Below are 15300 nucleotides of genomic sequence, written 5' to 3'. Positions count from 1 at the left end.
CCGATGAACTGGTCTATGACAGCAACAATCAGCATGTACGTACTTTACAGTGATCAGTTGAACTCACGGCGTCACAAGTGTAAATACACAATCTCCATCACCTTGTTCCGCGATCCATTGTCAATTTCTTACTACTTTTTCCAAAACAATTCTAGAAAGTAGAGCCAAACACAACTGGCCTGGCATGCGTAGAAATATCTTCCCATCATAATATTCCTACTAGCGGGTAGTGCGCGGCGGCACGCCGCGCCCCGTTGTTTCGTTTGAGATTTGTTTTCATTGAGTTTTTGAGAATTTGTTCCACATTGTGATGTGAGTATCTTTGTAGTGAGTAAGATAATAGTTGGGCAATAGTTGTTTCTAGATACAGTTTTTATATTCGTGACTCGCTGGTACATTCATGTGCTGTATTTGGCTTAAACTTGTATGCAGGTTATTGAACACGTTTTCGTTTTGCATGAAAACATAGATATTTATGGATATAGTTATATATGGTTTCAGCATTAGTGCTACATCCTTAAGATACATGATGGTAGGCGAGACTACAAGTTTACAATGGTACCATTGCCTGTATATTCTATAGGTAGAACTGAGACGTCGATCCTCCAGCTGGGTCGGTCTCTATGATCTAGTGGTACAGTGCTGAAGCTACCTCTTCTCAAGAGGCCCTTGGTGGCTTGCTTCCGGTGTATACCATAGGCTCATTCCTTTGGTGCTCTTCCTGGCTAACATCGACAAGATATCTGGAAACTACAGACAGCTTTTTTGTACCATTATGGAAATGAAACTATTAGTATCAAGATTATGTGGTTCTCTTCTCTACAGTATAATAAACAGAGGTTACAAATGCATTAAGAAAAAGAATAGTCTTCCATTACATGTTCTGTACCACAGCTATAAGCAATGCATGAGATATATGAAGATGCAAAATTCCTCGAAAAAGAAAGATGCAAGATGACAAGACTACCTGCTATCGTGGTCTACCTTGGATAGTGCATTACGCTTCTGAAGTTGCTCAATTTGGTTTCCCATCTCAGCTTTACGCTGACTTGGCATGTACTTGTGTCAACCTCCATGATCACCTACTTGGTTTCTTGAGTAAACTGGAGATGGACACAGGGTTAGAACAAAAAACATAAACACGAAATTTCAGTTGGAGGAGAACGGTTGATCACTGAATAAAATTTTCTGGAGACAATGAAACTTTAAACTGAATCTGATTTCTGAATCTAAACAAGAAACCCGAGATGGGTACAATACATTTCATGGTTAATCCCATGAAACAGATACATATAGCTCCCCCGGCCCCAATTCAACTAATCCGAAGTTCAGCTAGTTAGAATTGAACATTATAAACCAGGTTATGCTCTACGCAAGAAGGCCGGAATCAAAATAAGAGCAAGTATAAAATGTAAAGAGGAGCAAGCAAGTCATAGATCCTGTATAATATTGACCACCAGTAAATTCTACAAAATGCATCATTTTTTGTGTGTGAGATCGTCAAACCTCACTACAAGCTGAATAAGCTAGAGTTGGTTTGGATCTATACACCACAAATTAAAATTCAGATGAGAAGTAAGATCATGGAACTTCACTAAATCGTGTGTATTTAAATTAAGGCACTATCCAAGTTCTTGTCCAAGTATCACATCCAGACCACATCATGGAAAGTAAGAATCAAAGTGGCGAACTGAACTGGAAATGCGTTGGACCAGGGTAGAGACTGTAAGAGGCTGAAGGTGCGAGGGCAAGGAGAACAGAAAAATCAAGATAAATGAAATATTAAACCTAGGTCTGAACTACACTGTAATAAGCCAAACATCCTCTCTAGTTATAGATCAAGGTTCGGTTTTTGTACAAGGAACAAAAAGGGAGATGCAATAATGAGTCTATGGTACCTACTGTACTTCGCGGTCTCATTAATTTTTCTGGAGAACATCCTGGTGACTGGATCAATCAGATAATTATCATCTGAAATCACTTCCACAATATCTGTTACAACAAACTAATGGTGTTTAAAATAATTATTGTGCAGATGTATGTCTGATTTTGATTTGAATCAAATGTAACATAGGCATATTGAATCATGAATCATATATGCATTGCTGTGCCAAAGGAATGTGCAACTCAAAACAGATCCATGGGCCGATAGATAAAAAGAACAGGGAGAGAATAAATATATATATATATATATATATATATCAAAAATTACCTGAAGTCCTGGGGGAAAAGCAAAGACAGGGAGCAGCTCGGCCCTGCAACTGCAAGGTTATGCGGCTGGCTCGGCAAGACAGGTCCTGCTGGAAAAAACACAATAAAAGATGATGATATATAGTGTACTCTGTACTCATGTCTGTTTTTTTCAACTGTGCTAATAATGGAATTAAGCTACTTCTGATTCCTAGTATTAGTGGCAAAGAAATAAACATTACATACTACTATTGCAAGGCGCCAAGCCGCAGACTCGGCTGCAATTGCCTGACCCTGAAGAGGCAGCCAGCGCTCATGTGCGTGTAGAACAGTACCTTCTATCACGCGTGTGGTTTCCCGAGCACCTGCGCGACTGCACGTGCGCCCCGAACCTGCCCGACCACGGCCAGCTCCTGCTCCACTAAATCTTGCGCCGCGTAGTCGTGCTCGAGGTCGCCGCAGCCTCCGCAGTCCAACGCTCACATGCACCACCACACGCACGCGCACAAGGAAGACCCCGCCCTTGCTGCCGCCACATCACGCACGCCGGCCGTCCGAGAGGCACGCACGATCAAAAAGCACTTCCGTCGCTTCCAGGCATAGGGGCTCCCGCAGGCTGTGCGGGCTCATGAGGCTGGCGATGCTTAGCTCCATGGCTGCATCTCTTCGGGCGTGCCTTTCGGGCCTCAGGCTAGAGGTGGCCGCTGGTGGGGGTGTGGGCGCCGCCGGAATTTGGGAGACGGACCAACGACGCTGCAAGATGAGAACCTAGGCAAGAAAGTGTGCCCTTTATAAAGTCGCTGTCGGGGAAACTGATCCACGAACACCTATGGGACCGGCGAACCGAGCCCCTTTCGGTTCGGTGGGGGGGCGGAGATCGCACGAAGAGCAGATCGAGGCGAAGCACACGAGCGGTTTACCCAGCTTCGGAGCTCTCCGGAGAGATAATACTCCTACTGCTGCATGTCTGAGTGTATTGAGTTCTTGCTCGGGAGCGCTGAGTGTTACAGTACACACCAGCTGCTAACAAGACCGAGCGTGAATGTTTTCTGACCTCGACCCCCCTCTACATTGCGCATGGGCCTCCTTTTATATGCTAAAGGGGTCACCGACAGGTGGCAACGTAGACAAGGGCAAAAAATGGAAAAGGACTTGCGGTTGGTACAACAACCTGTACAGTGTATCATACCTAACCCTGACGGCAGGGGACAAAGGCATTAAATGTCCGTCTACGTCGCCCAAATAGTGCAAACAGAGACCGTCAGGGACGCCACCGCTTGCCACGATGGCAATCTTGTCAGCGCCGCTTGCCACCGCGCACCGCTGGCTGCACAGCCTCTTGCCACGCGCGCCTGGAAAGGCCCTAGGGCGACACGTTGGTGGATGTGCTGGAGCGCAGGTACAGAGAGGTAGCTTGCCGCGGTCATTGTCTTGTCGCGTCCGGAAGCTTGTCGCTAACCGGGCCTCGCCGGGACACGTGGCACGTCGCAGCAAGTTCTTTGAGATGCCTTGGTTGGCCTTTCCGGCAAGCTCCTCTTGCCGGGGCCTTGTCTCCTTGGCGTGAATACTTTGTTCTTATGCCTTGGTTGGCCTTCCCGGCAAGCTCCTCTAGCCGGGGCCTTGTCTCCTTGGCTTGGATACTTTGTTCTTGAATGGCTCCACAGGAACCACGGAGGACCTTGGCGGTCACCCGGCAAGCCTTGCCGCGGGTGGTTGCAACCGCCCGTGCACAAGTTCGGGATGCTAGGGTACCCCTACTCTAGTACACCGACAGGAGCCCCCGGGCCTGGGCCACACACGGTGCCGAGCGCTGTTGGGCCAGGCCCAAAACAGGGCACGGGCACGCGCGGCCTGGGTTACGCCGTATCTTTCTCCGTATCCACCGCGCCCTCCCCGAACGGCACGCGTTGAATGCGGCGTCGTGGGAGAGATCGTGGGTGGTTTCTTTATTCGAAAGGACGAAACATCTGCCCCCTCCCTCTTTATATGAAGGGGAAACAGGGGCAGTTCGCCCATCTCGCCGATTGTTACTCCAATTTCACAAATCTCCGCCGCTCCCCCCTTCTTCCCGAAGCTGAAAGAGAGCAGCGCTCCGTCCCCCCATTGCCACCAGCACCACCAACGCCGTCGATCTCCCCCACCACCTCCGCCATGGCTCCGAAAGCCGACAAGGGGAAGGGCGTGAAATCGGTCGAGGCGCAGCGGCTCGCGGCGCTGCGAAAGGAGCGGGCCATCTTCCCCCCTCAGCTTGCCGCGAAGGAGCTGGGGGAGTACTACTACCTCTTCTGGTCGACGGAGACGCGGGCGCATCCGTGCACGAAGGTACTCCCGGCTGCCGCTTCGGAACTGGCTCCAAGCGGATACCCCTTCTTCGCGCTGTTCTTCTACTACGGGCTCTGCCCGCCCTTCTCTGAATTTTTCTGTGACATCATGAACACCTACGGGTTCCGCCTCCTTGACTTCACCCCCAACGCCGTTCTGACCATGGCAGTTTTCGCACATCTCTGCGAAAACTTTGTCGGAGTCCATCCAAACGTAGCTCTTTTACGCCACTTCTTTATGCCCCGAGTCGAGAGAGGAGAGCCTTTATCCGGCGGAATCGCCTGGATCTCGAGAGTCGGCAAGAAGGAAGCTTATCTGGAGGGAGAGCTCCGCAGCAAGTGGGAGGAATGGAGAGCAGAGTGGTGCTGGATTGTCGAGGAGAACCCGCAGCCATTTACCGCCCTGCGACAAGCCCCAATAGTGCGCGGCAACGATTGGAGCAACGTGGCCCTGGAAGACGATAGGCTGAAGATTGCCGTCACCCGGATCCTTCTCCTCAGGCTTGCCGGGCTCACCGTAGGCGCCGTTGGCGCAGATTTTCTTCGCCGCCGCATCGCCCCCTTGCAGGAGAGGAGGAGACCCGCCTGGGAGTTCCAGAACTCGGCGGATATCATGAAGCTGCGCCCGGGCCTCAACTTCAACTTCACTGTCCTGGAGCTGGACGCGATGCTCCTGGAAATGTTCAAGCACGATCCTCAACATCCATTCATGTTGCCGAGGGGTGTGGTTCCGTTGTGCAACAACTCCTCGCTCGACCGCATCCGTGCAATGATGCCGCTGTGCGACTCGCATGGAATTGTCCCAACTTGGCAAGAGCCGGCAGACGCTGTCGTGCAGGAGTTCTTTGACGGCTTGGTTGAAGTGCCGGTCCGCTCCGACGAGCAGAAGAGCCTTACTCGCGACACCACCAACACGGAGATGCAGCGCATCGCCACTAGGCTGGAAGAGGCGGCGCCAGCCGCTGCCGCGGGTGAGTTTGGATTCACCGTGGAGGAGGCAGAGGCAGCAGAGGCAGCAAGCCTTGCCGAGCGCGAGGAGTTTGCCGGCGAGGAAGAGCTTGTCGGGCCCGAAGATGATTCGAGCGAGCCCGGCGAGGGAGAGCTTGTCGGACCCGAACCTTCAGACAGCTTGCCGCAAGCGGAGCCCCCAGCTCCACCAAGAAGGCGTCTCCGCAAGGCCGTGGACGTAGCGGGGCGGCAGACGGGTCAACAGCCGTCGTGCCGCGCGACACGCTCTACCGCGGCAAGCACTGTTGCCGCGGGAGCGCCTCACGCCGCTGCGGCAACTGGAGCGGGGTCTTCCCGGTCCACCGCTACTGCTTCTGCCAAGCGGACAAGGGAACCTACTCCTCCGCCTCGTCGCACCGGAGGCGAGCCGGACTTCGATCTCTCCGCGCTCAGCTCCGACGAGGAAGAAGAAGAGTAAGATTCTTTGCTGTTCTTGTAGTTTTTCAATTTTGTTGCTTTGTCTTGTATCTGATTTGCTTCATTCTGACCCCATTCCTTTTCAGGACGCTGGCCCAGAGAGCGGCGAAGAGAGCCAAGGTCCCGGTGATTGTCATCGAGGACGAACCCACTGCGACAGCCGGGGGTGCGTCCGAGACCACCTTGCCGGACCCGGCAACTATTCCCCAAATCAGCCCCCAGTGCAGCCCCCAGCGTAAGTATATGGTTTACTTCTTGCTGTTCGGCGCGCATGGATGCTCTTTTCTTGCTGATATCTGACTTTGGTTTGTGTAGGAGCAGAGCAGCTTCACCAGGAGTGCCCGGAAGCCGTTCCCGAAATGCCATCTGCTTCAACTACTCCGCCAAGGGAGGATTCCCCGGTAAGGGAGCGTCCTCCGGCAAGGGAGAATTCTCCGGCAAGGGACAGTTCTCCGGCAAGGGACAACACCAGCAACCCTCCGGTGGTTGAGGCCATGACTGCTGGTCCTAGTACAGGTAATCCTCTTGCTTGGAAACTTTCCTTGGGTTCTTATTCTTCTGATTTTCTTTTTGGATATTGGCTTGATTCTTCTCCTTTTTCCGTTCGTCAGATCCATCTGCCACGGAGCCGATGGAAACCGAGGTCGCCGGCGAGGAGAATGAGCGCAGCAGTACCGACGACGTCGTTGCCACCGAAGGAGAAGCCGGCGCTGATGATCCCGCCGGCGAAGAGGCCACCAAGGCTGCCGCCGCAGAAGCTGGCGAGGGATCCGGCGATCGCACTGACGGCCCCGAGGCCGTAGGAGCGCCAGGCGCTACGCCGACCGCCGATTCCTCCGCCGCTGCTGCAGCGCCAGGCTCCGAAGAGCCCCAGCCCGACGCCTATCTGAAGGCCGTCGACGACATCTTCATCAAGCTCCCCTGGGCGTCAAGCTTCAGGGCGCCGGTTGAAGGAGAGATGTTGGATGGAGAAGTGCTTGCCTCCGCTGGGCTGACGCTGGTTGACGCGCCAAGCAGCAGCAGCGACGAGCCTGAGGAGGAGCAGCTGCTGCGGAAGCTGTTATCGCTCTACCGCGCCCGACAAGCCAAGCTGGTATCCCGAGAAGCGCTTGTCGCGAAGGCGGGAGTGGATATCGAGAAGCGCGCGGAGGAGCTCCGGGTTTTCAGGCAGGAAGCTCTCCGGGCCCTGGCAGAGGAGCGGGAACAAGTCGACGAGGAGCGGAAAGCCTTCCTCCTCGAGAAGGCTGAAGTTGAAGAGCGACAACGGCTTGTTGCCGAGAAGCTATCTGCGCAGGAAGGCGAGTTGGCGTAGCGCAAGGTCAATCTTGACAGCCACGAGGAGGTGCTTGCCGCGCGCGAGCAAACACTCGGCGGGGCTCTCAAGGAAGCAAAGGATGCTGCCGCAGCTGCCGAGGCCGCCAAGAAGGAGATGGAGACGAAGATGGCGCAGCTGGAGGCCGATCTCAAGGCGAGCGGCAAGGAGCTTGCTGCGCTCAAGCGTGAGCGGGAGAAGGACGCCGCCGCTCATGGCGAGCTGCAAGGTCGTCTCGCTGAGAGGAGCAAAGAGATTAGCACTGCCAAAGACTCCAACGCGGATCTTGAGTTGAAGCTGGCCACTTTGACTCAGACGCTGGACGGCGCCAGGAAGCGGGAAGTGGCCTTGTCGGAGAAGATCAAGGCCGACGAGGCGCTGCTGGCGAATGCTACCGCTGCCCATAACTCCTTTAGGGAGAATGTGGAGCACTGGACGGAGGGTCTCGTGGATGCCGCCGCAGCCATCGACAGGGAGCTGGCGCAGCTGGGGATGGAGGATCTCGGGTACTCCTCCGATGAGCACCTCCAACCCAGCGCCAAGCTCAGCTTGTTCTTCAAAGGCGTGGCGACGGTCCTCCAGCGACTCCGGGAGAAGATCCCAAAGCAGCTGGCTGACGAGTCGCGCAAGATCTGCGCGGGGGCTCTCCAAAAGGTGCTGGTGAAGGTGGCCTTCCGCAACCCAGGCCTCAACCTCACCAACGTCCTCAGGACCTTACCCCCGGATGCTGATCTGGAAGCGCTCAAGACCCTTGTCGCACCCATTGTGGACAAGGTGAGCGGGATCAAGAGGGTTGAGGGCGATCGCATAGATTAGGCCGCCCATTTTCTCTTTTTCTTGTCGCTGCTGGTCATATTATGAGAACAATCTGTTAGAGCTGCGACAAGCTATCTTGTAATATGACTCTATTTTAATTGCTATGTTATTTCCTTTACTTGATTCCTTCCTTTGTATGTTTTTTCCCTACGCTTTTAGGGAACTTGTCGGCGCAGGCACCCTTGCCGCGAGCGCTGAGTGCGGGACGTCAGCAGCCTGCTGGCGGTGCCGCTGCCGACAAGAAACCTTGTCGCAACTAGTCGCAGCTCACTTAAATTGTTGAGCGGACTCGAAACAAAGTAAGGGCGCAACTAGCTACGAGTTGGTTCCTCCGCGCACAGGTTTTCCATACAAAGCAGGGTCGTTCGAGGAAGATAACTTAAAAATTTTAACTGATTGCTCAAACTTTGGCAACTTAGCTTTTCTGTCGTTTGCTTTCCGGTAAGGCGAAACTTCCTTGAACGACGCCTGGTCCACACCATTATCTTCTCCTTTCCCCCCGGCAAACTTGTGGGCGAGGGAACCTTCCTTCCTTTGAGAAAGAGAAAGAAGAAAAAATAATGATACGGAGCCTTACGGCTCGTTATTGCTTACCGGTGGTAGGCGCTGCACAAAGTGTCAGATATATGCATGCAAAGAAAAGTAGAAAGCATGAAATTGACAAGATGTGTGGAGCACATGAGTTTTACTTATGCACGGGATCTGCGCCCGGCTTTGTACAAAGGATTACATGCAACATCGGCAAGACTTGTACAAAAGGTGGTTGCTGGAACAGGTTCCGGCAACCGCGCCTTACGGGTAAAACTTACGAAGATGCTCAATGTTCCAGGAGTTTCTCACCGGAATGCCATCTTCGGTCTCAAGGCGGACAGCGCCAGGCCTAGTGACTCGTTTCACCCGGTAAGGGCCTTCCCACTTCGGCGTCAACTTGTTGGAATTCTTGGCGGACTGAACGCGCCGAAGAACAAGGTCGCTTTCCTCGAGACTTCTGGCGCTAACTTTGCGGCTATGGTAGCGGCGCAAAGTTTGCTGGTATCGAGCAGCTCGTACAACGGCCAAAAGACGATCCTCCTCGAGGAGCAGCGCGTCATCTTGTCGCAGCTGCTCTTGCTCAAGCTCATCATAAGCGAGCACTCGAGGTGATCCGTATACGAGTTCCGTGGGGAGAACTGCCTCTGCTCCATAAACTAGAGCGAAAGGTGTCTGGCCAGTGGCTCGATTTGGCGTCATCCTGACCGACCAAAGAACCACCGGCAGCTCCTCAATCCAGTTCTTTCCGCACTTGCGCAGCCTGTCGAAAGTCCTGGTCTTGAGCCCGCGCAGCACTTCAGCATTTGCCCTCTCCGCTTGACCGTTACTTCTCGGATGAGCAACAGAAGCGAAGCAGATCTTGGCGCCAAGATCTTGGACGTACTGCATGAAGGTGCGGCTCGTGAATTGTGTGCCGTTGTCGGTGATGATCCAGTTAGGGATCCCGAAGCGGCAAACAATCGACCTGAAGAACTTGACTGCTGACTGTGCTGTCACCTTCCTCACTGGTTCCACTTCCGGCCACTTTGTGAACTTGTCGATTGCAACATACAAGTACTCAAAGCCCCCGACATCTCGGGGAAAAGGGCCGAGGATGTCGAGCCCCCAGACCGAAAATGGCCAGGATAAAGGGATCGTCTGGAGAGCTTGAGCTGGCTGGTGTATCTGCTTGAAATGGAACTGGCACGCTTCACACTTGGTTACTTGTGCAGTTGCATCCTGGAGGGCTGTCGGCCAAAAGAAACCTTGCTGGAATGCTTTGCCGGCAAGTGCTCTTGCGCCAATGTGGTGACCACATATGCCTCCATGTATCTCTGCCAACAGCTTTTGTCCGTCTTCCCGGTGAATACACTTCAATTTCATGCCGTTGAGTCTTCTTCTGTACAGTGTGTTGTCGACAAACTGGTACATACTTGACTGCCGGGCTACTCTTTCCGCTTCTTCTTGCTCTTCGGGAAGTTCTCCTGTCTGAAGGAAACGGACAATCTGCTGTGCCCATGTTGGAGCTTGCGGCTCGACAACAAGGACTAAAGGCACATCTGCTGCTGCGGGAATATCCGCTTCTACGGCGAGAACCTGCGGCTCATCCGGAGCTTGACGTTCCCCGGCAAGCTTGCCGGAGCAAAACTTGTCGGGAGCGTCTGCTTCAACGGAACAAACCCTAGGGCTTGCTGGAGCAGACTGCTCCTCAGCACCCTTGGCGTTGATCTTTGGGACCTTCTTGGCGGCGGCTTCGGGGAGCTCTGCCGGAAAATAGTCGCCAGAAATCAACTTCCTCTTCTTGCTTTGTCCAGTTGATGGTGTTACAGTCGGTTGAGTCAGCTTGAGCACAAAGATCCCTAGTTCCACAGGTAACTTAAGTGCGGCGCACTTCGACAGGCCATCGGCAATGTCGTTCTGAGCTCTTGGAACATGTTCCATCTGTAGGCCGTCAAAGTGCTCCTCTAGCTTTCTCACTTCATCAACGTAAGCTTCCATCAACGGACTCTGATAATTCTTGTTAACTTGGCGGACGACAAGCTGTGAGTCACCCCTGATAATGAGCTTCTTGATCCCAAGGTCTACTGCGATCCTGAGACCGGCGAGCAAACCTTCATACTCTGCGGTATTGTTTGTTGCTTGCTTCTTGGGAAAGTGCATCTGGACTACGTACTTGAGGTGCTCTCCGGTGGGTGCAACAAGTAGTACGCCCGCACCGGCGCCTTGCAGCGAGAAGGCACCATCAAAATACATCAGCCACTCTTTGCTTGCTTCCTTGACGGGAATGCTCGTTTCTGGAATTTCTTCATCTTGTGTTGGCATCCATTCTGCTATGAACTCCGCCAACGCTCTACTTTGGATAGTTGAAGTGCTCTCAAACTTGAGGCCAAAGCTTGATAGTTCCAGTGCCCACTCGACAATCCTGCCTGTTGCTTCTGGATTTTGCAGTATCTTCTTCAGCGGAAAACGAGTGACGACTGTGATCTCATGTGCTTGGAAGTAATGGCGCAGTTTTCTCGAGGCCATGAGAAGGCCGAAAAGCAATTTCTGCACACGAGAGTACCTTGACCTAGCCCCCTGCAGAAGGGAACTGACAAAGTAAACTGGGCGTTGCACCATTCTTTTCTGCATCTTCTCACGCGCTTGCGCAGATCTATCTTTGTCGGGACCAGAGCTTGCCGGTGAAGTCCCCTGCTTGTCGCTGGATGCATCTGCCGTGGTTGCTGGCTCATCATCCGCCTCTCTCTCCGCTACTAACGCAGCACTAACCACTTGATTGGTTGCCGCTATATATAGCAGCAACTTCTCTTGTGGCTTAGGTGCGACAAGTGTTGGAGTGGAGGACGGGTATCTCTTTAAGTCCTGCAGTGCAGCCTCCGCTTCCAGAGTCCATTTCATTGGACCTGCCTTTTTCAATATTTTGAAAAATGGCAGGGCGCGCTCAGCAGACCTAGAGATAAATCTGCTGAGAGCAGCTATGCAACTGGCAAGTCTTCGTACATCCTTGACGCGCTTTGATGCTTCAATCTGCTCAATGGCCTTGATCTTGTCGGGATTGGCTTCAATTCCCCACTGAGACACGAAGAACCCGAGGAGCTTGCCGGAGGGGACTCCAAAAACACACTTCTCGGGGTTAAGCTTGAGGTTGATCTTGCGCAGATTTGCAAAGGTTTCGTCTAAATCTTGAATCAGAGTCGCCTTGTCCTTACTCTTGACCACTATGTCATCCATATAGACTTCCACATTTCTATGTATTTGCGGCTCAAAAGCGTTATGGACTACCCTTGCAAATGTTGAACCAGCATTCTTTAAACCGAAAGGCATCCGTACGAAACAGTATGTGCCACATGGGGTGATGAATGCAGTCTTCTCCTCATCCTCTTCCGCCATGAAGATCTGATGGTATCCTGAGTATGCATCAAGAAATGAAAGCAAGTCACATCCGGCCGTGGAGTCAACAATCTGGTCAATGCACGGCAAGGGAAACGGGTCTTTGGGACAGGCTTTATTGACATCGGTAAAGTCGATACAAAGCCTCCATTTCCCGTTTGCCTTACGCACGACTACAGGATTGGCCAACCACGTAGGATGGAGCACTCCTCTGACAAGGCCTGCTGCTTCCAATTTCTTGATTTCTTCTGCGATGAATTCTTGGCGCTCCACTGCCTGTTTCCTGACTTTCTGCTTGACGGGCCGCGCATGAGGACAGACGGCAAGATGATGCTCGATTACTTTCCTGGGAACACCGGGGATGTCAGACGGTTGCCACGCAAACACGTCAACGTTCGCCCGCAGGAAAGCAACGAGCGCGCTTTCCTATTTAGGGTCGAGAGTGGCACTGATGGTGAAGGTACCACCAGCGCCATCCTCCTTGGCGGACACCTTCTTGGTCTCTGGTGGAGCTGCCATTGTCTTCTTACACTTGCCGGTGGAGCTCGATGGTGCGTCCTCGACGGTAGCGCAGCACTCCGAAGAGGTGCGCTTGCCGGAGTGGGCATCAGAACTCTTGCCGGACTTGGTCCTCTTCTTCGCCCCGGGAGCTTCAACGGCAAGTGGCTTGCGATCCGCTGCGGCTGCTGCTTCCCGATAGATCTTGTCGGCGCAGATAAGAGCATCCTTCTTGTCGCCAGGGACAGAGATGACGCTTATCGGGCCTGGCATCTTCAGCACGTTGTATGCATAGTGAGAGGCTGCCATGAATTTGGCAAGTGCTGGACAGCCGAGTATTCCATTGTAAGGCAATGGAAAGTCAGCAACGTCAAAAGTGACCCTCTCAGTCCTGAAGTTCAACTCGCTGCCAAATGTCACTGGCAACGTGATCTTTTCCTTCGGCTTGCTCCTTCCCGGATTGATTCCTTGGAATGTGCCGGTCTCTTCGAGCTCGCCATCAGGGATCTGGAGTTTCTGGAGTACCGCGGAGGAGATCAGGTTCAAGCCGGCCCCGCCGTCAACTAGCATCTTAGTGACCTTAAGGTTGCGGATAGTTGGTGAAACCAACATCGGCAAGCACCCGACCGCAGTTATGCGATCAGGGTGGTCCTCAATATCAAAGATGATAGGCGTGCTGGACCATTTCAGAGGCCTGCGTGACTCGACGGGTGGTTCTGCCGCATTAACTTCCCACACCCACTGCTTGAGCTGGCGGTGTGAAGTATGCAGAGAAGCACCGCCGTCAACGCACAGGACCTCCCTGGCTTTCTGGAACTCCTGCTCATCGGTCTCGTCATCATCCATATCTTCATCCTCGTCGTCATCTTCATCCTTGTCGCGGCCGCGGGGAGGTCGGTCTCCTTGCCGCTGCTTGGCCTTGCCGCGACGTCCTCCTCGGCCGGGGCGTTTCTTGCCAGCTCCTCCAGCACCTTCCTGGGCCTTCTCCTTGTCGCGTCGCTCGTATTCAGCCTTTTGCTGCTCGACCTTTTTGCAGCTCTGGAGGTCATGGCCCTTGGTGCCGTGGATCTTGCAGTACTGCTTGTTGGTGCCGTCCTGCTTGTCGGCGACCGCCACAACCTGGTAGTTGTTGCCGCCGGAGCTACCAGCTTTGGCTTTCTTGGCGCTACCTCCGTTGCCGGACTGCTCAACGACTAGCACATCTTTGCCTTTCTTCTTCCTGTTGTTCCGCCGCCGGTTTTTCTTTGCCGGGGCAGTCCCTTCGCTATCAGATCCTCCTGCTTCTGTATTCTCCCCGGGGAGTTTCCTCCCTTCCTCAGCTCGTGCACACTTGTCGGCCAGGGCATATAGCTCACTGACGTCTCTGATCTTGCACATCGCCATTTCCTCCCGCATCCTGCGGTTCCGCACGTTCTGATGGAACGCGCTGATTACTGCGGCAGGGTGGACATCTGGGATGTTGTGCTGTACGCGGCTGAATCTCTGAATGTACTTGCGCAGGGGCTCTCCTTCCTTCTGGGCGAGCAGATGAAGGTCGCTTTCTTGGCCAGGAGGCTTATGGCTGCCTGTAAAAGCGCCGACAAACTGATGGCATAGGTCTGCCCAGAAGGATATGGAGTTGTTCGGCAAGTGCATGAGCCAGGATCTGACATTGGGCTTGAGTACCAGCGGGAAGTAGTTGGCAAGGATCTTGTCGTCCCGCCCCCCAGCAGCTTGCACCGCGATGGTGTAGATGCTGAGGAACTCCGACGGATGCGACTTGCCGTCGTACTTCTCTGGCACGTCTGGCTTGAAATTCTTCGTGCTGGGCCACTGGACTTGCCGCAACTCATGAGTGAACGCAAGGCAACCTACCGTGTACGGCATGTCGCCTGGCTCCCCCGGTGCATGCATGTCGACAGAGGGCCCAGCGTGCTGGTCCGGTTGACGCCGCGCTTCTCTTCGGCGCTCGATGCGAGTTCGAGCGTCTTCTTGCTGTCGCTCGCGAAGAACTTGGCGCTGATCACGACGAGCTCGTGGATCTGATGACGCGGTGGAGTCGCTGTCGAGGTGGATCCGACGAGTCGACGATCTTGGCCTTCGGGGTGGAGAGTGCATGGTGGTTGCACCTCCACCAATTTCGTCGCCACCGGCTCGTGCCCGGCAGTCCTGCCGCGGCAGCGATGTACTCAGCTGCCGCGGAGTGTCGCCGTTGGCGAAGCCGATGAGACTCTGAATGGTGGACCTCCATTCATTGATCTTGTCTACCGTTGGAGGGTAATCCAGGAGCAGTTGAGCTCACGCCAAAGCTTCTGCTGGAGTGGTGGGCGGTAGTGGCGAACGGTGCGAAGAGCGGGATATGCTCGGACTTCTAACTATGTTAGAAGGAGCAGTATCCCGTCCAGGCGACCGTGTCTCGCTCGTGCTAGCATGTTGGCGTGCACGCTGATCTTGAGCACCCCGAGATCCTCCAGCTCGATCTTGGTCCAACAAACGTATGACACTGCGAATACCATGACGCTGTCGGTCCTGCGCCTCCTGAGATGGGTGCGGTACATGTACGGACGCCGAGGTCTGTGCAGCCTTGTCCTTGGACCTGGCAGCACCGTGGGTTTCCTCGTCGATGTCCATTCTTCCTCCGACGTCTACCCCACCACCCGTTTGCTCCGGTGGTGGTGGGATCGACGAGGACGGAACAGCTGCCGCCGAAGTCTTCTTCTTCGGTGGCATGTCGATGAAGAAGATGAAGATCTAGCTCGTGTGAACGCCGGATCAGGTTCACACAACCTCGACGCCCCCTACCTGGCGCGCCAAAGATGTCGGGGAAACTGATCCACGAACACCTATGGGACCGGCGGA

The 15300-nt window shown here is 53.8% G+C and overlaps 1 long non-coding RNA gene across 1 annotated transcript; it reads right to left on the bottom strand.

The window, feature by feature from the left end:
- Positions 1–465: 465 nt before the first annotated feature.
- On the bottom strand, positions 466–3333 carry LOC123068853 (uncharacterized). Its single transcript, XR_006432068.1, has 3 exons — positions 2526–3333; positions 2213–2300; positions 466–1103 (listed from the first exon to the last, which is right to left on the bottom strand). It is a non-coding gene; the product is annotated as an uncharacterized lncRNA (long non-coding RNA).
- Between the last annotated feature and the right edge of the window lie 11967 nt (positions 3334–15300).

This window comes from Triticum aestivum, chromosome 3B (assembly GCF_018294505.1).
Source record: "Triticum aestivum cultivar Chinese Spring chromosome 3B, IWGSC CS RefSeq v2.1, whole genome shotgun sequence".
Lineage (NCBI taxonomy): Eukaryota > Viridiplantae > Streptophyta > Magnoliopsida > Poales > Poaceae > Triticum > Triticum aestivum.
This window is presented reverse-complemented; position numbering and strand designations above follow the sequence as displayed.